The 24,110-nt window shown below is 39.0% G+C and overlaps 1 long non-coding RNA gene across 7 annotated transcripts in view; it reads right to left on the bottom strand.

The window, feature by feature from the left end:
* Positions 1 to 24,110, bottom strand: part of LOC140002914 (uncharacterized) — a 105,132-nt gene that overhangs the window by 20,407 nt on the left and 60,615 nt on the right. For all 7 annotated transcript variants that reach the window (XR_011810567.1, XR_011810564.1, XR_011810565.1 and 4 more), the window contains exon 2: positions 12,105 to 12,198. This is a non-coding gene — a long non-coding RNA (uncharacterized lncRNA). The remainder of the gene's footprint in view (positions 1 to 12,104; positions 12,199 to 24,110) is intronic.

Consider the following 24,110-nt stretch of genomic DNA (forward strand, 5'->3'; position numbering starts at 1 on the left):
AATTTGCTTTGGCTTTGCTTTTCTCTAAGGGATAGTGGAAATACTTTAGCTGGTGCAAATGACAGGCTATGAGAGGGTGGAAGTCAGTCCCACAGAAAGAGAAAGAATTTATAATTTTTCTTATGCACAGGAGCAAGTGGTGTATACGGCTTAGCACACAGAGCAACAGGTAAATATGTCTAGATTTTTTCTTAAAAATCAGGTCAACAGGTCAATAAAACAGTGAAGTAAAATGTATTTTTAGCTCTGAATTCAAGCTTCCATTTTTGAGATCTCTATTGAAAATGAATCTGTCCAATTGTAAACCAAGCTTTAATTATGCAAAGATATATTCATACGTTTAGCTGTACCCTAGTTGACTAGTGCCATTTTCATCAATAGGATTCATCATGGGGCTACTTAGAGACATTAACACTAATTAAACACAAGCATAAAACTCTTTGCAGGATTGAGACCTAAATGACTTCCATTTCCACTAAAAATTATTTTCATTTCATAATTAAAGCAAATTTTTGTTACTGGCCTGGTGTCTGATCTCCAATTAAATGTATGGAGATACTACTTAGTACAAACACTTTCAAAAAGCCAATAAAAACAGTGAAAGTATCTGCACTTAAATTTCTTGCTAAGATTTTATTTCTGAGTTGTTCTCATTTTGCTGAAGTTCTTCACCATTTTTCATTATTACTCAGACTCCATTAGCCCTATACGCAGTCTTGTTTTTGTGTCCTATGTTCTGCTAGCTACATTTCCAAAATTATAACATGTATTTAAAATAAAATAATTCAGTTGGAAGGGACCTATAAAGATCATCAAGTCCAACTGCCTCCATTTGTGTGCTACCAAGGCACCACTTGGACTTGCCTCCTAACATTACTATGATTTTTAGTAGAGAGCATGCTTCCCCAGTTCTTACATGTTTCCCCAAGATCCTACACGAAGCTGTGGTTTGCTTTCCATCACGTATATTATGTTTTATCACAGGCAAACCCAGACCTTTTCTGGAAGGTTACCAGTTTTAGGCCATGACCTACAAATGTTGAAAAGCCAAGGAGTAAAAAAAAAAAAAAAAAAAAAAAAAAAAAAAAAAAAAAAGAAATAATAACAAATAGTTAATATTACAACCACACTATGGTATTCCCATGGAGCCTCCCTTAAAGAAGAAAAATTCTATACAAGGATGTTACTGACCATAGGCATTGTGCTGTTTTTGAGGTCAAAATTATGTTCCTCCCAAGTTTGAAAAGTGAATATTGGACTCATGATCAGTCTTTTGTGGTTTAAAATCCAAGAATCACTTAGCCAGCTATTTCCCCAGCACTGTCAACCACAGCAGAGAAACACATCTTAGGACTGAGGCAATTATACTACTAACAACATTAATGTGGTTTGGGGTGGTTTGTGGTTGTTGTTTTTTTTTTTTTGGAGGGGGGAGGGGGGTGAATTAAAAGGGAATTAGTGAACCCCTTACTAAAAACATACTGCAGGGTTCAACGGCAATAACTAAAGCCCTTATGAGATTATAACTGTTCGGGTCATTCGCATAAACAACTTTATTTTTATTTTACTTTTTCTCAAAATACATGCACTTTCAACTTCTGGTAGGCCTTTTCCAAGGACTTTTCTAGAGTGACGCCAGCAAGCCAAGGCCAAAACCTTAATATGTCTGCTTCAACCAACCCTAAAAGTACTACTATTTATATTGACGAGACAGCTAGGAAGGCTAACCCCAGCCAGAGCTTGTCATCAAGCATGGGACTGGGAGCCCAAGGGAAGGCCAGAGCTCCTGTACTGGACAAGGTGGGCTCCAGCAGCCCCACCGCCACTGGGCTTTGCCAAGCAACAGAGAGGAGCAGAGCACCAGCTATTTCTGCACCCTGATTTGAATGCTATTTGTACGGCTGGAGTCCTATTTTGGGTGTTTTGAGATCTATTTTGAGGTTTCAAATACTATTTTGACTCCACTGTGCGCATAATCCGGGAATATCAGGAAATATAACATCTACAAAAATATCCCTTCAAAGTCATTTTTTTAGCCACCATTCTGTAACTGGATTGAGGTGATCCCAGGACCTCCTTGCCATGCCCTTCCACACCCTGCTACCTCTACACCACTTCCAGCTCAGGGCTCTGAAGCCTTGAGACAGTCCCCAAAATATGATTTTTGCTCAAAATATGTGTGTGTGTGTGTATGTATATATATATATATATATGTATAAATCAAAAGTAATTGAGAGAGTGGGAATTTTTGCTTTATATATATATATATATATGTGTGTGTGTGTGTGTGTGTGTGTTTCATATATTTCTTTAAATTTCTCTGCATGGGGAATCCATGAGGAGAAATAAACTTTTATATTTTAAAAACAAGAGGAGCTAAAAAATCTCATACCACTGATGTTTGAAGGAAAAGTGTCACTGCAGCCTGAAAGGAACAGAAGTCCAGCAGGACCTTTTGGTCTAGGGACAGGGGGAGGGACAGAGACTGCCCGCTCTGTCTGGAGTTTAACTTTGTCAGGCACAATCACATATTAAATTTCTGTACTAATAAATGTCACAGTACCCATTTCTTCTTCTCTGTACTAAATATTTCTGTACCATTGGAGGGCTACCATTCAACTTTACAGTCCTACTATGGCATCAAACTAGAATGCCTGATTTGCATTTCCACAATGGAAAGTTTCCTGAAAAAAAAATAGGCAACAGCAAGAGACTCCAAACAGCTATCTTGCAGTCACACACAGTAGCACATTTCAAGTCAACTAAGCTTACTAAGTCCTCCTCTATGTTTATAGCATGTTTCAAATAGTTTTCTAAGAGCCCAGAAAGTAAGCAGAAAGCATAGTTTATTTATTGAAAATTTATCATTTGAAGTCTTAGAGTTAGTGGATGTATTTTATGTTGTTGACAGTCCAAATGCTGCATATATTAATACACAAAGTTCCCAATATTAGGGCATAGGAGGTGTAAAAATAAAATATACATACTGACAAAGCAAAAACAAATGTGTAAGCCATTTTGTGTCCTTCTGCTAATTCTAAGCTGCTTCTTTTGTCTAAAAATAAATAAATAAATAAATAAATAAATGTTCTTAAAGACATGAACACTCATTCCGAACTCTGTTCTGCTCCCAGGCTGCAAGGCATGCCTTTGCCTCAGTATCTCGTAAGACCTTGCTGATGTTCTGCCACTTGAGATCCCAAAGCAGCACCAAGTGATGTGCTATTGGAATACGAGGATAAAGAAATGCCAGCCTATGAATCCATGCAGATGCCTGCCTTCTCCTTGGGCTGAATGTATCACAGGATGCAGCTGCTCCTGTAGCACAGCACGCATGCTCTGGTGGCAGGACATTTGGTGGCAAGGCACAACAGCACGAGGTAGTAACTCCAGTCTTTGCTGCTAGCAGGGTCCAGGAACCCTGCTCTTGATCTGAACACTGCAACCTTGATGCTTTAGTGTAATGAAGCAAAGCTGTTTTAAAATTGCTTATAAAATAACCATAAAATGATGGCAAAGCTGAGGAATAACATTCTTCAGGGAAGCTTCCAAGTAATGTCCACTCTTCCACCAAACATCCACAGACAGAGTGTAGATTGGCAGTGAGATTGCACCTTGTGGAAGCTGTGCCTAGCTGATGCAGGAGTTGATCACCTGTGATTGCCTTTTAGGATTACCTTTTGGCAAACCAAGATCTAACATGCACAGATCTTCTGTTTCTTATCATACACCACTAATTTTCCAGCTCTATTTTGGTGGCTTTCTAAAATCTCAGGGAACTCTTCACACCAATGAGTCTTAACTTTTCAGCATATTATTGGTCCATCTAGAATTAGATAAAACACTAATGTATAGCTACTTGAATTAGTTGATGTATACCACTATAATGTAAGAGCTTTAAAATAGAGTATCATTTTTAGAATAAACATCTTTTCCATTTTTTTGCATCAATACAACCATTCCTTAGTCATGACATATGATGATTGTCAAAAAGAAAAAGAAAAAAAGATGAGAAGAGAAACAGCAATACATGTACATTTGGAAAGGAAGTAATATTTGGAAAGTAATTTTTACTTAGAGAAGGAGAAAAAATTCCAAGTGTGGTAAACAATTTAGTTTGTAGTCATCAACACAGGGACACTTTGCATGGATATTTTCTTTCCTAGGTCACTACATTCATTAGATTTGAATTGGTTAGAGGGTTTCAGATTCAATTTCCACAATGAAAACAGTAAATGACAAAAATTACTGGAAGAGCCTATGAAGCAAAAATACAGCCAGCTGAGGCAAAAATTAGACATCTTTATATGGAACCTACTCCTACCTGTCCTATAATTTAAGATCCAGTTTTCATATCTATTGCTAGCTACAGGATAAGGTTTATTAAATATTTCAGCTGGTGGAAAATGATTAAGCTTTTTGGAATTTCTACAAGGGGAAAAATAGAGAATCTTTGTCTGTTGGGTCAAAGATTTTTTGTTTTCTTTTTTGTTGTTGTTTTTTAAATCATCCTCTGCACGGTATTGACAGTAGGTAATACAGTGTAATGCATCAATACACTGTAACAGATTTTCTCTGTTTTAAATATCACTCTCATTCATACTGTGATTCAATTTAAAGAATCATTCAAAGATAAATCTAAATAAATAACAAGCTAGCTTTCAGGCAAACAAATGAATTTGCATTGTTTTATATTCATCATAAATATTTCACTTAATTACTGAGGTACTATGTTCAGAAATACAAAACAACATTATAAATTTATTAGCACTGTCCCTGCTGATTTTACAGAAGTTCTGTGGAATGTAAAAGCCAAAAGTAGAAACAGGCTCAAGAGCATAACCGAAAGAGCACACGCTGCATTCAAATGCTAAACTGGATTGACACACTCTGCTTTGCCCTGTGTATTTACAAGAACTAAAGCTTCCTGTCTTGAATCAGGTGTTATCCTATTTATTCTCAAAACCCAAGGTCAACGAAACCCTTTTCCTTCTGTTGATTTTTCCAAACCTAAACATCTGAATTAGGCTAGTTCAGTATTATCTTGAAAACTATCACAGGAGTTATTTTTCCCCCTCATTGTAAAATTGTTAAAATGTAAAAGGATATAACAGCATTTTTCAAAGGTTTAGCAAGGTCAGCTATGTGAAGAAAAAATAAAAAGCGCTACCAAAACATAAAAGCTCCAGTACGTAGCATTTATCATCAAAATTATTTAAGTTCTTTAATGGCTCCGAAGGCTATGAAAAATATTTTTAAAATGTAAATATATGGGTCCTTCAGAAGAAGTTATCCTTCTTTGTAAACCACAGTATCACTGGTGATTTATAATTTTCAGAAAATCTTAATCCCACAGGAAATATATAAGAGTTCTTTATTTTTAACCTAATGCTGGCTCTAATATGGAATGCCGTTTTTATTATTAGCGAAAACTCTATTATTTTTATTTGCTTATAATGAATTAAGATAAAATCTGAAACAGTGCAAGTATGAAACCATTTTAAAAACAGATTTTTTTTTCCTCTTTACCTTTGAAACATCTTGAAATGTAAATAAAATTGTGGCTATCACATTTCCCTAGGGATTAAGTACTCTTACTGTTCAAATGTCATTAATTACCCTTAATGCCGTTATGAACTATTTGGAGATTATCATTATTAAACCGTTAGAGTATTTCTTAATTCCTCCCCAGAAAGCCACAGAGCAACAAGCTGAGCCTATCCTCCCCCCTTTTGTTGAAATAACAATAGCCTGGAGGAATTGTGTCTAAAAAGAAAAAGTCAAGAAACAACAACAGAAAATATTCTGGTTGACTAAATGAGAAGTAGTCAGAAGAGTTTGTGTTTAAACCATTTTCTGTTTCATAAGCAGAGTATCTGCGTCTGATGCAGCCCGATGCAAGCGGATAGGTTTCTCTGAGTAGCAGCATAAATCCCTCTAATGCAACTATCTTATCTCTAACATGCCTGTTTTGGCAATACTGGAGAATGTCTAATAACCCCCCCTCACTCCCAAACAAGAGCATCCCCTGTTTGTAACTACAGAGGACAAGAAGGCAAAGTTCTGTGTGTGTGCACATGCATGTGCAGCTGCACTGCCAGCACACTCCCAGTGCACAGCACTGCTCTTTTCCCCATGTGCATGCACAAAATATAGGGTGAGGGTTCAACAGGCAGCTCTTATGATCAGAGCGAGTTTTAAAGCAGCTAATATAGAACCTCAAAAAAAAAAAAAAAAAAAAAGGCCATAAAAAAATAACAATAGAAGTTTTGTGGTCGAAAAGAATGAGTCCATGAGTGAATGGTAATGCCCTCACTGACTGCCAAAAACTTCAGTTTGGGGTTTTGAGGATGTTTCATTGCTCCCTAAAATATTCACTGGAATGGAATATAGATATTATATACTGGAATTCTATCAATATATTTCATACTTAAAAGTGCAAACTGCATGCTTTTTTTTTTTTTTTTTTTTTTTTTTTTAATCCTTTTCTCCTCTGTTTGCAAAATGATAAACCAATAAGGATTATGGCATAGTTGTTTTTTGAAATGTGTCGCTTGGCTGTTTCTGTGAATAACCGTTGAGCTGGGAGGATGAGCCTGCTCCACCACAGAGGTCATGTGTTCCTACTACATTCACACACATCTCCTCTTCCAAGACAAATCACAGTGCTTGAATTCATACTTTGAAGCATATATTTTACTTTGTTATTATTACTCGACTTGCGTTTTTCATTCAAATACATACCAGCGTTTTTACAAACGCATGTTTTAAAGACTCGAGAAATGAGTGGCTACCAGTAATGTTTCTCACTGCAGTGTTGCCAAACAGAGAAAGGACTTGAGCACAGCTGAGCACAAACTTTTTAAGGACTACCCGAAGAGATAGGAATGGACATATCTTCAGCATTTATACAGTCCTGGTACTGAAAAACAAGCTACTCATAAGCTTGAATGCATGCATTAAAAACACACCTTCTTACTTGTGCTATCACATTAAGGTATTCTGGGGGGTTCATGATCACCTTTTTTAAGCAAATGGATGAGGGGTTTTCTCCAAAGAGACAAGCAGAGGATCTCAGCTTTCTTGGTTTGGGTTTCTAGCTCTCCACACCTCTGCTCTGGAGGAGTTCCCAGCCCACACCTGGAGCACAGTTGGCCAAATTTGGTATTTTAATCAGACAGAGGAGCTGTAAGGCAAAACTGCCTGTGGCCAGCTTAATGAGTTACCCTAAATCATCCAGAAGGGTCACACTCTGGGGCCATCTGTGCTAATAGAGAGGGAGAGGACACCAGAAAAGGGACTGCTGGGGTGAGAGGTGGGGAAAGAGCCTCAGGAGGACCATTGCAAGGAAAAGCGGTCATCACTGGGGGAGAAATATGCAGCAATGAGATGGTGATGGCTGACAGAGGAGATGGGAACAAGCTTTTGTCTGTCCCTTTTCCAGATCCCATCTGCACGTTGCCTGTGCTGAAAGGTAATGCAGTGCTTGGGTCTGTTACGAGTTATTTCAGTTAGGAATGTCTGGCTTTTTATGGTTGTTTTAATTGGTGACAGTACTCACTGCTTAGCATGCTCAATCTGGCACCGATGTTCTCCCATGTCCTGCTCCACAACATCCTGAATGCTCATCCTCCCCTTCTCAGCTGCTGCCTTGCCACGGTCCCTTCCCTGGTGCTACCTGCTTTGGTCCACATAGTGCCCTCCCAGGCCAATGCTGGCACACCTCGCTGGGGCCCAGAGCGCATGGAAAGATGGTAAGTGAGAAAAGCTTTAGAGCATAACTGAATTCAAAAACCCCGACATATTCTTTTGTCCAAACCAGTAACTAACAGTTCAGTCCGCTCGCTCTTTTGTGCATAAAAGATTTTGTATCTGCAGGACACCAGGCTCTGACAAAAGAGACTGTCACACACCTTTGCACAATATTTCTTTCAAGTGTCTCAGAGAAATTTTTCTACCAATAACTGGCAACACTTGTAAAAGAAGGCAATTATTGTGTTTCTGTAAGTGAGACGAGCAGACTTAAGTACCTTGCCAAAGGACGAACAGACTAGCAGTGGTAATACAGTCAGCATCTCCTTCCCAGCAACTTACACACAATTCTTCCAGCCTAATGGGCAACAGAAGTGCCAGTAGGCTCCAGATCCAGGGCTGGCTTGCTTCATTAAGCACAGGGCATATAAAAGAGCCTGTGTGATTCACCTGCCTCCTCTCTCTTTTCACAAGACAGCTTAGCCCACCAAAGCTCACCAGAGGGCTTGTCTTGTCCCTCTCTGTAGAGCAAAGGGAAGAATAACCATGGGCTAATGGACACAAGAGCAACCTCTCTTATATGAGCTTTGAAAAGAGGAAGCCACTACCTCTTTACATCTTTCTTTACCACCAGAACCTCACAGCAACCTCCTTGTTCTTGCATTGATCCCACATTGGTTCACCTCCTTGGGCCACTCCCCATCCCTTTCCCACAAACAGCACCGTTATTCAGCCACACTAGCACACTGCATGGAAAAATTCACATTTTTCTTTCCCAATTTAAGCATATGCCACAAGCCAAGAGATGCTACCTGGGGGAGGAGATAACGTGCTACCGATGATCCAACCATTTTGGGGCAACAGTTGCTGGAAAAGTAGTGGGAGGCTGAACGGGGAGCTACCATCTCTTCCAACTTGCTTCCTTCATCCCATGAAGACAGTACAGCTCACAGCCCTTGTCCCTGCTTTATGTTACACTCAAAATCATCCCATGTGTTCTGCTTTGTTGGAGCACGGTAGGTTGCTAACCCCCAGTGTCGGTCATGGAGAAAGGACTTTCCTTTCATCCCTGCAGGCAGTCTTTTGTGAAAAGGCCAGGGAATAATCACAGGACAGCAGTGACTCACTGTTTCTGTCAGTGGAAAAAATCTGTCCTGCCCAGCGCTCCCCTTCTCCCACCTGGCATCGCCACTGAAACCACCACACCGACAAGCAGGGAGGTTACGCAAGGCTGCGAGGTCGGAATATTAACTTACAAAAGTCAGGATCGGTGGGAAAGGGCTGCCAGCTAGGCTGCATCAGCCTCCCTGGCCTGCTAGGAAAAGAGGTCAAGGTTTTCCAAGGTGACTGTCAATTTTGGATGGCCAACTTCATGTGTGTTCAAAGAAAAAAAAATATTTTGGAAAAAATCACTGTCTAACTTGGGGAAAAAAAAAAAAAAAGAAAAAAAAAAAAAGCAGATAGATGAGTCTTGTGTCTTTCAAGGCGCTTGCCATTGAGCACCCCAGGAAAAAAATAAATACATAAAAAGACACCTTAAGCCTCTGAAAAAAAAAAAAAAAAAAAAAAAAGAAAAATCTCAATCTCAAGCACTGTGCAAAAAACAACAGAGGAAACCCCGTGGGTAAATAACTAGCCAGCGCTCACAAGAGCACAGCTCTCAGGATGCATGTGTGTTTCTACTGCGGGAGAGAGAACAATTGAATTGCAAGAAGCTCTTAAGCAAGTAAAGTAAACATCTTTTGGCAATTTAGTGCTGCACTTTGAAGCCTAGCTATGTCATACAAATGGTGAAATAGCACGGACACCCTTCTGCTGGCTAGTTTGTTTAATATGGTGAGTAGGGTGTTTGGGGAGCGCAGCGCTCTTTTGTGAGCTCACGAGCCAAAGGAGGGAAAGTGTGGAAGGAGCAGGAGAGGGATGTTTAAGTGAGCTATAGCTGCCTGGAGCCTATGGGAAGGGTCTGCGGTGGGAGCCCCGCCGCATCCATGGGGCTGCCACCAGCACCCCAGGGACTGGCCCTGAGCAGCCCCCGCCGCGGGCAGGACGGGGAGAGGTGCAGGCTAAGGGGACAGGGATAATCACACGAGCAGGGTTAATTGCTATAAATATCAAGAATCAAATCAATATGTCAAGATGTGTGTTCCACTTTTCACATGTATGCGGCGTGTAAATGAGAAACGGAGAGAGGGAGGAAGAGCTAGAGAGAAAAAGGAGAGACTACTAAAGAAATAAGCCCCCCTGTACAGACAGCCTGACGCCAGATGGCTTCTTCTAATAAATATTCAACCTTAACTCAGTTCCCATGTAACTTTGTTGTAAAGCTGCCAGCACACCCACACAGATCTGGGCCAGCAAAATGATTACAGTAGTACAAACAAAATAGTGCAATAGAGGAAACAGGCAGACAGGGTCCTGTATACAGAAAGACAGAGCTGTAAAGATGTGAGTTGATGAACCTTTAGATTTAATACTGAGAAACTTAAAATAATGACTTGGGTAGAGGGGAGAAAAACCTTTAGGAGGAAGAAAAAAAAAAAAAAGACTTTTTTTCCCTTGCTGTTGCTTTTATTGTTGGGCATACACAGAACATCCTTCTGTTAAGACAGCAAATGAGGCACTATAAATCAGTTGCTATTCTGCATATTTTCTGTATTCAACTAGAATTCAGACACCTTGCCTGAAATCATTGTCCAGCTTCAATTTCCCATTGCCCATTCTGCTCTTATGGGGCACAAGTTAAAACTGAAGATTTTGTGCATGCCATTTGTTATTATTAATTGGGAAAAGAAAGAGATTTGGTATATTTTTCTAAAGAAAACACTGGCTCAGTGCTCAAAATCATGCAATTCAGTTGTGAGAGTGTTTTTGCCCCAAGCTCTTTAATTTCAAAATTGGATTATGAGATCTGAATATCAGAACACACCATGTTGGCAACCCCAGAACTATTTAAATAGGACCCTGACCAAATTCACAATATAGTGCTAAGATTAGGAGGCAAGGGAAGGTAATGAAAAAGGACATGCTTAGCAGACAGCCATCTACTGATGATTTGTAGGAAAAAAAAAAAAAAAGATTTTTTTTTTTAAACAGAAAAAAAAAAAAGGGTTCTTGGAACCATTTCATTCAAAATGTCTCAATTTATTTTAGAGGCAGGAAAAATGTGCATAGTCAGCTCTAAACTTCTACCTGCAGTTAAGGTGGTTATTTAACAACTGTGTGTTAGTGATTGTTCAGGTAGCTAAAACTATGCATTTACTTTCCTTAGAATACAGCTTCTTGGTGTTACAAGCTAATTTGTAGTGATCCAAAAAGGACATAATTTTGGATGATACAGAAAAACAAACTGAATCAATAACATAGAATTTAAAAATAAAGTGATGGTGGGGAGAAGTAGGCTGAACGTCAGAAAATATTTCCTGATTGTGAGCATTTCCCTCTGCAAAGCAGATCGACAAGGAGATGTAGCAGGCTGTAGAGTCAGGCTTTCACCACTTCCCTCGGGAGATTGTCACTGTGGAGGTTTTAAAAACAAAGCTGAACTCAGCACTAGCAAATATGCTGCAGGGAATAACCCTGCATTGGGCAAGAAGGGGACAAGATCAATTAACAGACCTCTTCTATGTCTACTTTCTATTATTTTTGACTGTTAGGAAGAAAACTTTGCTAGAGAACAGCCAAAAGCTCCCCCCCTCCACTTTTCTGTTAAAAAGAGAGCAGACTACATCACGTTGCAAGCTCGTGTCTGAACCTCTGTTCATTACAACTGCTAAGTCTCTCCCACCACTTTTGCTCTGCGTGCCCTCAATCCCCACTATTACTGAGAAGTGCTGGAAAGAATTTCCTGGAAAGAAAAAAAAAAAAAAGAAGAAGAAAAAAAAAAAAAGAAATCAAGAAAAGAAAAGAAAGAAAGAAACTGATCTGAATCTCTCTTATTTCTGATCTTCCTAGGCTCCTTTGTAATATTCATCTATTCTGAGCAGTGTTTGACACTTCCTTCCCACCCACCCCCATTATAAATCAGCTGTGAATTGCCTCCTTGCGCTCCTTCTCCTCCAGCCCTAAGGTGCACATTACAAGTCTACTCTTCTCCAGAGCACGATAGCATCAAACGAGGGGAGCAGTTGGCCGGCGGCTCGGTGAGCTCCATGCCTGAAGAAACGCACACCTTTTGTTTGCAGTGAGCAGGATAAAAGTGATGCGATGGAGCTGGACTCGAATCTGTCAGCCCTTGGGAAAACACCGCTGCTGAAGCCGCTAACGACGCGCCTCCTTGGCGCCGCGCACCGCAACACATCAAACGAAGCCTTCATTGACTATGCTGGCTTGAAGTTTGAGTTATCTGTCCTTACCTTAATAAACCAGGCCTACGATGCTCAGAAATCCCCTGATAAGGCTTAGGGGTTCAGGGTCACCACTCAGACTCCTCCAGCACTCAGCTTCACTCTGCAGACAAAATTGGATCAAAAATTAGGGCTCACTTCAACACCAATTTAAATCCTCCCCACGCTCTGTTAAATATATATATGACTTATATTTAAGGGAATAAAAATGAAACATGGATATCTTCCCCATAGAGACCGTTTCCCTATATGATGCCACAGAACTGCCCCACACTACCCTGCTTGATCAGCACATGGGCTTTGGATTTTAGATCTGCATGATTTAAAATGATTTTTATTGGTATTATATGGTTTAGGAAAGGAAAGAGGCAAAGAAAAATAGGAAAGAGTGAGGAAATAATTAAATAGCAGAGAAAGGCTGGCTGAAAGAACAGGGTGGAGATGTCAGAGTCTACCCGCCTGGCTGTGTTCTCTCTATCTCCACTCCCACCCCTCTCTCTGGAGGGGACATTGTAGTAGTGGCATGGCCTCGCAGGCCGGCAGGGCTGGAAGCAAGCCTCAGCCCTGCCTGGCTTCACAGCTAAGCACCAAAATAAATCAAAGCAAGGAAAGAGCAAGGAAGGATGTGAAGTGTGGGCTCCAGGAGCCAGAGAACAAGGTCAAAATGCCTGCTGGCACCCAGGATATAGGGCTGAGAGGAGGAGGATGTTGCAGCCCACCACATCTCGCTGCACTGCCACTGAGGGTAAGTCTCACTGGGAAGACCTTGCCCAGGTCCCTTCCCCTCCAGCTGTGGAGCAGAGAGGTTCTTTTTTCCCCCACCACAGGCACTGCGGCCATCCTGGGTTTCTGTCCATACATTGCAACTCCCATCATATTAGCATCATAATTCCTCAGAGTGGGACATTCGTCTGGTTGGGACACCGGCAAGTCTCACTAATGCAACCAACGAAGGAAAGAGTCAAAGGTGATAACATTGGTTCTATTTAACACATTTCTTTTTTGTAAAATTCTGTGTTGTCTTAGAAATGCAAGCAATGATTTTGGACATAAGACCAAGCAGAATGCAGTGTTGATGCTCTCAGCCATTACTTTATAAATTGAATAAGATAGATGTGTTCATTCATATGAACTAATGTAGTTTTTCTTATGAAGGTTTCATATTATACAAATCCATTAGCATATTTACAAATTAATCTTCCCTAAGGAAGAAAAAAGATCAAAGATTTACAGAAGGAAGTGCTTTATTACTTTTAAACTGCTTTTTTTTTTTTTTAAGAAAGAAAAAGAAATGAAGGGAAATTATGTTGAACCATAAATGTTTCTTTATGACTACTGTACAGCAGCTTTGTGGGAGATTTAAATTTACTAAAGGGCAAGGGGGACTTTAAGCCATCTATACAAGTTCAGTATTAAAAATATATATACATGACAGGTGCCCATATAAGTTCATGCAGTACAAAATATTCCATAAATGAGCTCATTTATCTGAGTAATTTAAAAAGAGCTTCTGCACAAGGGGAGATATTTAGTATGAATTATAGTCAGTTTACCTTTCATAAGTTTTTTCATCATTCCCCATACCTCCTTTGGTGCTACTGAAAATATCAGTAGTTTTCAAGCATTATATTCAACCTCGCTATTCCCTATTCCCAGGAAAGCCCTACTGGAGAAGTGACTCTATGTTCTCTTCAAGATTCAGGTTTGTAAAGCCCTGTTTGTGTGATTATTTCTTCACCATAGGTGCCAGATAAAACAAGATGAGGCTAAGAAATCTTTTAAGAAAGTAGTTTGAAAAATGGAGTTTTACAGGTAAAGAAAAAATCTGCAGACTCACCCTCATCATTTAGATTCATCATTGTTTAAAAAAAAAAAACAACCTTATTTAGATGTTCAGAATGACTTTTTACTGTGTCTGAAAATACAGAGTAGTGGAGAAAGAAGAAAATGAAATGAGATGCAAAATTTTAATGATTTAATAATAATCGCTTTCTGAAACATTTCTAACTACTAAATAGATATCAGAGCACTAAATACATTAAGATCTTCAGAAGGGAAAGAAAAAGAGAGAACTATTGGAAAGTTATAAAAGTAGCAGAACATTTCCAGGAGGGGGAAGATAAATATATAACAACAAAAACAGCTAAACAACGAAAAAAAAAAAAAAAAAAAGAAGAAAAAAAAAACACCTGACAATTCCAGTGCATTTTAGGTACAGCTTCTCCTACCTTGGAACAGGAATTTGAACTAGGTGACCTCCAAAACCCCTCTTAGACAGAAATTGTGTACTTCTCTGCTTAAGCATTTATCTTTTTTTTTTTCTTTTTTTCTTTTTTAATATATAGGTTATATTCCAATGAAACTTCATGTACATTATAAAGACTAAGGTTAAAATGCCATTCATCAACAGAATAATTCTTATTTTCTCATGATCATTACACCCATTCCAGTATAACTTTTTCCACTTCTTTGAGCTTCCTGAAAAACTGATGTTATATTTAAAAGGATCAGTACCTAGATAACCTCCACCTCTCCTCCTCTTCGCTATATGCCTGACAACGAATAAAGCCTTTTCACAGCAGGACAGCTGCAGTTTTACTGTGCTGGAGACGGGGACACAAAGGAGCCAGGGACACAGAGGTCACTGGCAGGCAGCAAATGGTTTCACAGAAAGATGACCCCAGTGAACACACTGCTAAGAAAGCAGGTATTTTAAAGCTGTTCCTAAAGCTGTACTTTCACTCTCAACATGCTATGCTAGCTAGTTCCTAGCCTGAACCCTGCACTAGGAACCAGGATGGACCCCTTCTCCTCCTCATCCACTTCCACTCCACCTATGTCCTAGAAGGACACGTGCCTCGAGCAAGATTTGAATGAGAAACATTCTTCCTCTACTTGTGAGTTGAGTTTTATTGTAAAGAACCTCTACTTTCTCCTGCTCTCATTCAAACATGCTTTCCTCAAATAACCAGGCAGCTTTACTTCTTTGCTCTTTCTTTCTGATTTCCTGAGAGCAGCAGAGGGAAACTTTCAGGAATTTTTCCCTCAAATAGAAGAGAAACTCAATGTCAATTTTTGTTTTCCTGCAGACATTGCATTTGGCTATCAGCATGCTCGTGGATAGCAAACCATAACTCCTCAATGCTACCATCTACCCATTTAGGAAATCAGTAAAAAATAAGACTACCTAAACTTCAGGATTATGAGGGTTGGGAAATGCCTCTGAAGTGCTTTGAAATCATGGAAAGGTGTGAGGCTATTCCAACACTGTTAATACTTCGTAGTTCTGCACAAATTTTTATTCCAGGATTTAAAGACTCTTACAAATCACTAACCCTAACAACTGTAGCACTCCTGTGAGGTATTTGTAAACAAATGCATATATTGAGGGTTTAGTTCATCTTAGTTCTTAGCTAACTAAGTTAGCTTAGTTCATCATATCTTAGTTTGAAATACTGTTGTCATATGCAATAATCTGTCATTCATAGCTGAATTCTATGCAGCCTATTTTGTTGAAAATATTATTGGTAAATCTATTCAGAAGATTAATGCTAATTAGCTTAGGATGGGAGAGTTTCATATTACTTGAAACTTGGCTCAAAAAAAGAGAATGGCAAAGAAAAGAGGCATGATTGAGAGCCAATGGGACAGAAGTCAGTGACTGAAGTTCAACTAAAGAAAAAAGAATCAACAAAATAACCCTTAGGCCAGTACTCTTCTCTCAAACCAAGAGGCATTTAAGGTTAGCACTTCATACTTTTCAGGCATTCAGCTCTCCAGCCATCACCACCTTGTTAAGGATGCTGACTACATTGCAGATGTGAAAGGAAGTTTTACACCACAAGTTTTTCAGGTGAAAAAGTGTGTCATCAATGAAGAAGAATTACAAGTCATTAAACTGGAGTGCATGCTGTGTGTGCCTCTTCAATTCAATATAGGGAATTAAGAAGTCAAATGCCTGTGGCATTAAATATGAATGATGAATGTGAGAAATAAAATAAGTGGAAGAGAAATCTGTGTTTCATTACATGAGGTATCTGTGCCACTGGCACCTTTTGATTTTGCATGAAAAAATATCTGTATAAAATCAGAAAACAAAGAAAAGTCAGAGAGCTTATTTTTAAGAAAATTCATATCAAATTTTGGTGAGATTTAGAAACACTTTTTTTTTTTTTTCCTCCAGTTTGAATCCTATTCTCATAAATTAAAAGACAATACCATATGACACTTTATTAATCAGGAATTGAGAAGGGGGGCACCCCGTCTTTCTTCATAACAGATTTGCAAATAAACAGACATTATTTAGAAGAAAGAATACAAACTTTACAAAAAGAGAAATGTCAGAAGTGACACATTATCTCACTTGAAGGCATGCATCTGACTCCTTCCTACAACATGAAGGATAAACGTGAGCCACAAAGGTTTCTGTGTGTATCATAAAGCACACTGCACGGGAAACCACATCTCTAACTCTCCAAAGGAAAAGGCTTCTTTCATCTCTGATCAAGTTTGAGGTATTATTATTAATTTACATGTGAAGCAAATTCACCTCAACATTTTGTAGGATAAATTGAAGAATACATCTACTCAGTAACCTCACTAAGACATCTAACTTTTAGAGATGCATCACAGATAGTTACTGTTGGTCTCCTCTGGAGCTCATGGAAAGAATGACTCTCCAGAACATGGTTCTGTAGATTGCTCCTAATCCAGATCAGGATGAATAATGCTCTAAAAAGGCCTCCTTCCCCCCTTGACCCTCAGAAAGGGAAAAAGGGAAAAAGTTTGCTGCTATCTGCATTCAGGACTTCTCACTATTGGAGATTTAATATAAAGCAAAAGTCTATCAATTCTCTGAATGTCATAGAACAAACAGAAAACTCTACCAATTTGAAAACAACATTGATTTTTTTTTTGAGACACTGAAGATGGTGGGAAGAGGAAGCCCATGAACTGATCACCAATCTCAGAAATGAGACTGAGGTAAAAAGTGAAGGAGGGCTGGGAGCTACTAGAAAGTGAAGAAATTATTGAGAGGGGAAAAAAAGTATTTTCTTGTCAGCTTGGAGATTGTGAGGTCCTGAGACAATGCAGTACTCAAACAGTTAAGCATCATTAAGCTTTGATCCATTTTGTATTATTTATGGATACTTTTGGACATATAATGAAAACAGCAACTGCTTGGAGACCTTCTAAAGCATCTGCTCTAATGAAGCAAATTTTGAAGCTATTTTACTTGAACGTAAATTTTTTTTGGTTGTTCATAAAATGAAGTTCTGTTGATTTTTCACTATAGAAGCATGAATTATGCATATGTATACACACACACACACAAATAACATGTGTATGGTATATTTTGGCACATAGTATGTTTTCAGTCCTGTATATTTTCATCCAGATTTTTCTCAACTTGTTTTCAGGCACCAAACAGGAGATGTTTTCATCATGTGATTTCCCGTTCGCTATATTTTTATGCGGTAGATCACAATGTGAATGGCATGGATCACATCCCAGTTAGCAGAACTGCAATAGAGGTGGGGGCACTGGAGCCAGCAAATTGAACTAGAAACTCACTGGTCACAGAGCTTCTGAAACTCGAAGTAAATGATACAAGAGCTCCTTGAAATCTCTTGATGAACTCTGGCTTTGTGCAGATACCTAGAAAAGGTAAAACATACAAACCAACCTCCCAGACTTCAGTCATTACAACTTGTATATCCTCTATGCTCATTTATGAATTCAATATTTTGTTGTTGTTGTTTGTTGTTTTGGTGGTGCCTTTTTGTTTTGTTGTTGTTTTTGGTGGTGTTTTTTATTATTTTTGTTTGTTTTACATTTTGCACATGCTTTGTTGTGGGAACTGGGTCACTGGCACTGGAAATTTTCACAGGCTTCTTTTGCAAAACAGACATTGTGGGAAAATCACAATTGTCAATCAGCACTGTCCACCACATGCAGAATGTGGCTACTGGATTAATTCAGGTGGTACAGGGCTTCTTGAGATTTTCAATCTGAATTAATCTTTTTGAAATAAGTTTTCTTTCCCCCCCAGTGTCACAAACTAAAATGATGCAAGTGCAAAATCTCTGTAGTAAATTAGCGATAAAAGAATAAAACTGTTAAATGAATATATTTTTCATGCTTGAGGGCTGTGTGTTTAACAGTTTTCTAACTATTCATTCATTTATATAAAAATACTTCAGTTATTATCTACTTGAGTTGAAATTAGATATTTAATTGACTGGAGGGAATGAAATCCGCTCACTTTTAAATAAGGCAATGATTTAAAAATATTCCTGTAAAGTGATTTGTAAGACCACACCAGCACTAGTTCTTGGCACACGTCCTTGTCTGTGTATATATTTTAAAAGCATGGTTGTTTTTACAAATGTAGTACTGTGAGAGCTAACTTCTTCAGAAACATGTTTATCTTAATTAGGAAAGTCAACAGACTTCTAATGGGAAGAAATGGGTATTTTTCTCTGTGGTATCTAAAGCATCAAAGGCCTCGTTCTCATGCCAAACCAATCTTCCTTCCTGCCTGCCTTTCAAACCCAGGTGATTGCAGACAGCTGAGCAGACATTTTCCCAAAAGCTTCTATTGACCTGGCTCCAGTCCTTTCCCGTGCTCTGTCTCCTTTTCTATCCGCATGTCACTTCTCTTTCTCTTTCTGTGTATTTGTTGTATTTTTGCCTGAGGAAACCTAGGGATATTCATGGCACTGAGGCAAATAATGTGGAATTAAAAACTAAATTCTTCAGGCCTTATCCTAGCAACAGGACCATCACCATCTGTTCAGAGGACAGGACTGCCATTATCCGCTGCATTCTTTGTACGTACTCCATCACCTGTGAGGGGAAAAACATTGCCCCTTATCCTGGGGTCTTTGTTTAAAAACAAAGTCGTCTGCTTCTTTCTGGTACCAATACATTTCATAAATGTGATATACAGTACATTTAAAGGGATTAGACATCAAGAAAAGCCTTAAAACCTTTGTTAAAAAAAAAAAATACACACACACTAAGGAAGGACATCTGCATGATAAACAACAAAAGCAAATATTGTTTAATTTAAATAAACAGTGGAGATTCATTGGTAAAAGTTCATACAAATTCCTCAGTCTAGTACCGTTTTCAATAACACAAGCACTATACGTTTGACTTTGGGATCATTTTACAACAGCAGCAGAATTGTTAATTTTTTTTTTTAATTTAAACATCTAATTTAAAATCTGCATTCCCCTATGTGCTGTGAAGGCCGTTTATGCTTCTCACCAACACATCTCCAGCTAAAGTCCCAAAATACAGCAATGATACCTAAAAAGCTGCACACCTTTTTTGTGGTAAACTTCGTAAAGTTTATCAGAGAGTTAAAATACTGTATAAATTAAAGTCATCTTTTTCCACTCTTTATGGAATATGCTCTTTTTTTCCTAATTTCTGTCCTCTCTGTACATTTGAATAAGCAAAAGAGTGAATGAGGGAGGTAAGGTAAAAATTATTGAATTTTAAAAAAATAAAATCCTGGAAATCATAGGCAACAGTCTTGACCTCATATTATGTTTTCAGTTAAAAATTGTAATTTATAAAATCTGGTTGAGTGGCTGTCTTTGCTGTTTTTATGCCACTTATAAACAAAGCTGCAGTCATATTCATTTCTCCACACTTACAGACACATTTGTGGTATGTAACTTGGCAACATAAATTGGTAAAATCTGCTCGCTCCTACCAAATCTGAAAAGTCCCATATTGTGCAGCCACCAATCTGAAAATCAGGGGTGTCGTGTCCCCTCCTGTCAGGCGGAGAGCCGGGCAGAGTACTGGAGCTGGGGGCAGGTGGGCTTCAGCCTCACCTCCCTTCTCCTCTCCTCAGGATGCCAGCAGCAACTGCCAAGCACAGGAAGAGCAAATTCAGTGCAAACACAGCACATTTGTCCAAACGGATGGGAAGCCATAGCCATAATACTCCCTTTGCCATCTCTTTCGCATCCTCTTTTTCCACAGCCTTTTTCCACCCATTCCAATTCCATTGCTCACCTTGTTTGCTCCTGCGTTGTTGCAGGCTGGGGGTCTGACAAGTAGAAGCTGCTCCCCTAATTAGCGGATCATAGCACTACTCAATGGGACAAAGGCTCTCCTACATGGGCACTTGACACCACCTTAGCAGACTCTGGACCAAATACCTCCTTCCCTTCAAGTTAAAACTCATCACCATTCAGTTCATTTCTCATAAGCATTTACATGAATTGAGAATACAGACCAAGGAAAGAGAAGAAGTAGTGACCTACAATTTAAAAATTGGTTAAAAGTTGCCCTAGGCTACTAATTAGTTGCATTAAGAACTTTCACTCCTTGGTCAGGCAGGGATAATGGTTTGGCTTGGCCAAGTGGATATCCAAATTTAAGGGAGCAAGACAGACAAAAACAGAAGTTAAGAAATTCTTCTATCTCAAGAGATTTAGAATAAGTTGTACTTTGAGGGAAAAAAAAAAAAAAAGTCATCAAGTCTCAAGCCGCCATCAGCTTCTCTGTGAGTGTACATGAGTGGAAAGCTTATGAAGAAGCTGTAGGGATCAAGCAGGTCCCCTGGTGGGAAGGACCTCAGCTCCATGTAGAGGACAGTGCTTTAATTTAGCCTAAGGACTCAGCTTGCTCTGCATTGAGGTGGCCTCCAATAGGAAGACATAATATGAATGTAACCATGCTTTTTAGATCTTCTCAAAATGGAAAAACCATCTCAAATTGTACTATTTCAGTTGAATTATCCACAGTTTTGTCAACACCAAAAATAATAATAAAATTAAGTGTTCAGAGCATTGATTGGATTTTGGCTTTCTTACCAAACTACTAAACTTCTCCTCTTTACATTCCTCCAATATTTCATAAAAGTAATAAACTGCTGTACACATTTACACAACCTAAGTGATGTTGGCTCACTATAGAGAATAAAAATAATATATATTAGCATTCATGTAGTCCTATCATCGTTATGGATCAGACTTTAAAGAAAGAAGAAAGATGGATAAAAGTATTTCACATGGAAAATTGGGGCGGGGGGTAGGTGGCAGGGGGTAGGTTTTTAAAACGTAAATGTATGGTACTGAAAACAAAGGTCACCTTTCAATAACAAACTGAGTTTTCTAGAATTGATGAATTGCAATATAAGGTCATAACTAAGGATGCCCACTACAGTTTTCCAGTTTCAAGGAGGAAATTCCTAGTAATTTAAAACAGATAAAGAAATACGTTCACTAAAGTATTCTGAGATGAAGGGTAACTTCAATTATTCCCCTACTTTGACAGTCTAGTAACAGCATAACAACAATATTTTATGTGATATCAAGGGATTTGATAAAAACTACAAATTGAATTTAATTTTTGAGGACAACAATAGAGCAGTCACAGACGAACATATTACAAGACTCATCACACTAGATAGATTAAATAAACACAGAAGTAAACAAAGGAAATCCTGGTGCTGAAGAATAACTGACTCAGTAAGAACAAAGGTTGCAAGGGAGAATGTTAGCAGGTAAAACTGTCTTTCCCCTTATGGATGGAGGGATGACATCAACTGGGTATTGTGAACCTTTATATACAGTAATTTTCGAGTTTTAGAGGTCCTCTTTCCTGTGCCATCTAAATGCATCTTATTTCCTATTTCTAAACATCATCAAATGCATTAAAGCACAGAGCTCAGGTCTGCACACTCCACAATCCACAGCAAGTCAGTGAAAGATTTGCACTCCAACTTCATATCTGGATGTGAATAGCTACATCCACTCCCTCTCATCTTGAGTGTAATTTAAGGTAGCACCGCAATAACTACCGAGAGCATGCCCAAGGTCATCGATAAGTGAACTGAAGTGTCTGCAGGGCTAAAAGTTCGCCTGCTGCAGCGGCGCGGGCTGGCGCGATAGGGACCCAGCAGGGCTCTCACCCAGCTCGAAGAGCTCTCTCACAGCGTAATGCACTTGGGTTCAGCCACTTAAGACATGCTATATCTCAGTTTCACCATTAGTAACACGGATATTAAACATTTGTCTTGATCCTGAGGTACTGCCAGACGTTTATGTTATAGAGGAACATTTCAAAAGCTATAGAGGAGTACAGATGATCGCTGTGACTATCAACCCAATGCTTAGCTGCTGTTGTACTATGTAAGCATAATGATAACGCTGAATAGTAAAGACATTTTAAAAGCTACTTACTACTTCAGCAAGCTGACAGCTTCAGGTTTTGATTCAGGCCTCCATGCACCCAGCCAATCATTAAGAGAAAAGAGGGGTTTGAGGGGGAATGGAAAGCTCTTTTTGGCATATAGTGTTTCTTCGGACAAACTTTATAGCCCTGCAGATTAATAGAGCTCATAAACAGTGGGATGAAGAGGCAAACAAAGGTAAAACTATTAACGAGTGAACTCGTTTCACTGAGGAGACCACGAGGACCAAGCACAGTCACAGTTGACGGGGCAGAAGCCCCAGAGCACGGGGTGGCAGCAGCAGAGCAATGCTGGGCATCACCGAGGTGGGCAGCCCAGTGAGCGGGTGCTGCAGCCACGTTATCCAGCCACGGCCCAGCAGAAAACGCTTCTGTTGCTACTGCTAATGATGAATACCATATGCTTGGCTCTTGCTGTTATAAAGTGAGTTACATTGCTATTGCCGATGAGTGAATCAAGTCTTTTCTTTCATTAAAATGTAGAGGTTTATGCCCATGCATATTTCCTCAGAACTAGTACATGGACAATAACGTTGTAAAACTGAAATATCCTCCAACAGTATCTTTTTCACTTATCTTATTGCCTTGTTCCACTCAGTTACAGTGTCTACTCCTCTCTCCTCTGCTCCCAGACAATAATCCTTAAACAAAGGAAGAGAGAGCACTAGTGTAACCATTCAGATCTTATTTTTTTTTTCCTTCCTTTACTTTGAACCAGTTCAATTAACTATAGTTAGAAATAAAACGTGATCAGTTACATGTATTTGGGGAAATATTTTTAGACGGGGAAAAAAGCACTTGAGGTTCACATCTAATTTTATTCAGCCTTCCTGTACCATCCCTTGTACTATCAGGAGAATCAGCTTCATTCAAGTCATTTTGACCAGCATTTATTAATTTGTCAGTGGAAATGAACCTAATGGATACTCTTATTTTCATGTACAGCTTCACAACAAAGCATCTTATTTTGAGGTTCCACTACAGGGGATCAAATCAACAGACATGCAGTTAATGTAATTAGCATGCATCCTGTAGGTTTATCTGCTCAAAACTGTAGGAAAGTTTTCAAGTTTCCCTATTTAGAACTGTTGCCTTCACAATTGTAAATTCTGAGCAGCTATGAAATGGTAAAGGATTTTTTTTAATATCTTCATTTTTAAAAATATTTTTCAATCAATATTTCCCTTCACTTCATAAGTGTTCATTACATTTTTTAAGTATACATTTACATTAGCATACATGTAAATATTGTAACAGGTCCAAGCTGCTGTATGGACGCTAAAACACAACAGCAGAGCTGATTTAAGACTTTGCTGTGCCTGCCACTGCTTCTGGGGTTTCAGTAAGAGCAGTTTTACCAGGCTGCTGTCAAGTGAAGCAAAGCTCCCAGGGAGCAGCATGGTGTCAGTGCAGGTAGGACAGTGACACTACTGAACGCCACCAAAGACCCCTTCTTCATTCTCCTGACAAAAGAAATCCACATATTGTTTCAAAGCCAGCTATAAAAGGAAAACAGGAAAAAAAAAAAAAAAAAAAGACTGGCAGTGGGCCCTTAACACAGAGACAACCCATTCCAGCACCTCTCTCCATTTATTTTATGCCAAAATGATTTCCTATCCACCTGTTCATAAAAAAGATAGAGCTAAAAGTATCCAGTCATTGTGAATCGGTCACAGGGAACACTAATGCCTTGGCACTCAGCCTGTAGGAAAAAAAAAAAAAAAAGAAAAAAGAAAAAACAATATATTACTTCCGTCATACATGTAAGGACTACAGGGGATCATTTTCATACAC

Source organism: Anas platyrhynchos, chromosome 7, assembly GCF_047663525.1.
Source record: "Anas platyrhynchos isolate ZD024472 breed Pekin duck chromosome 7, IASCAAS_PekinDuck_T2T, whole genome shotgun sequence".
Classification (NCBI taxonomy): domain Eukaryota; kingdom Metazoa; phylum Chordata; class Aves; order Anseriformes; family Anatidae; genus Anas; species Anas platyrhynchos.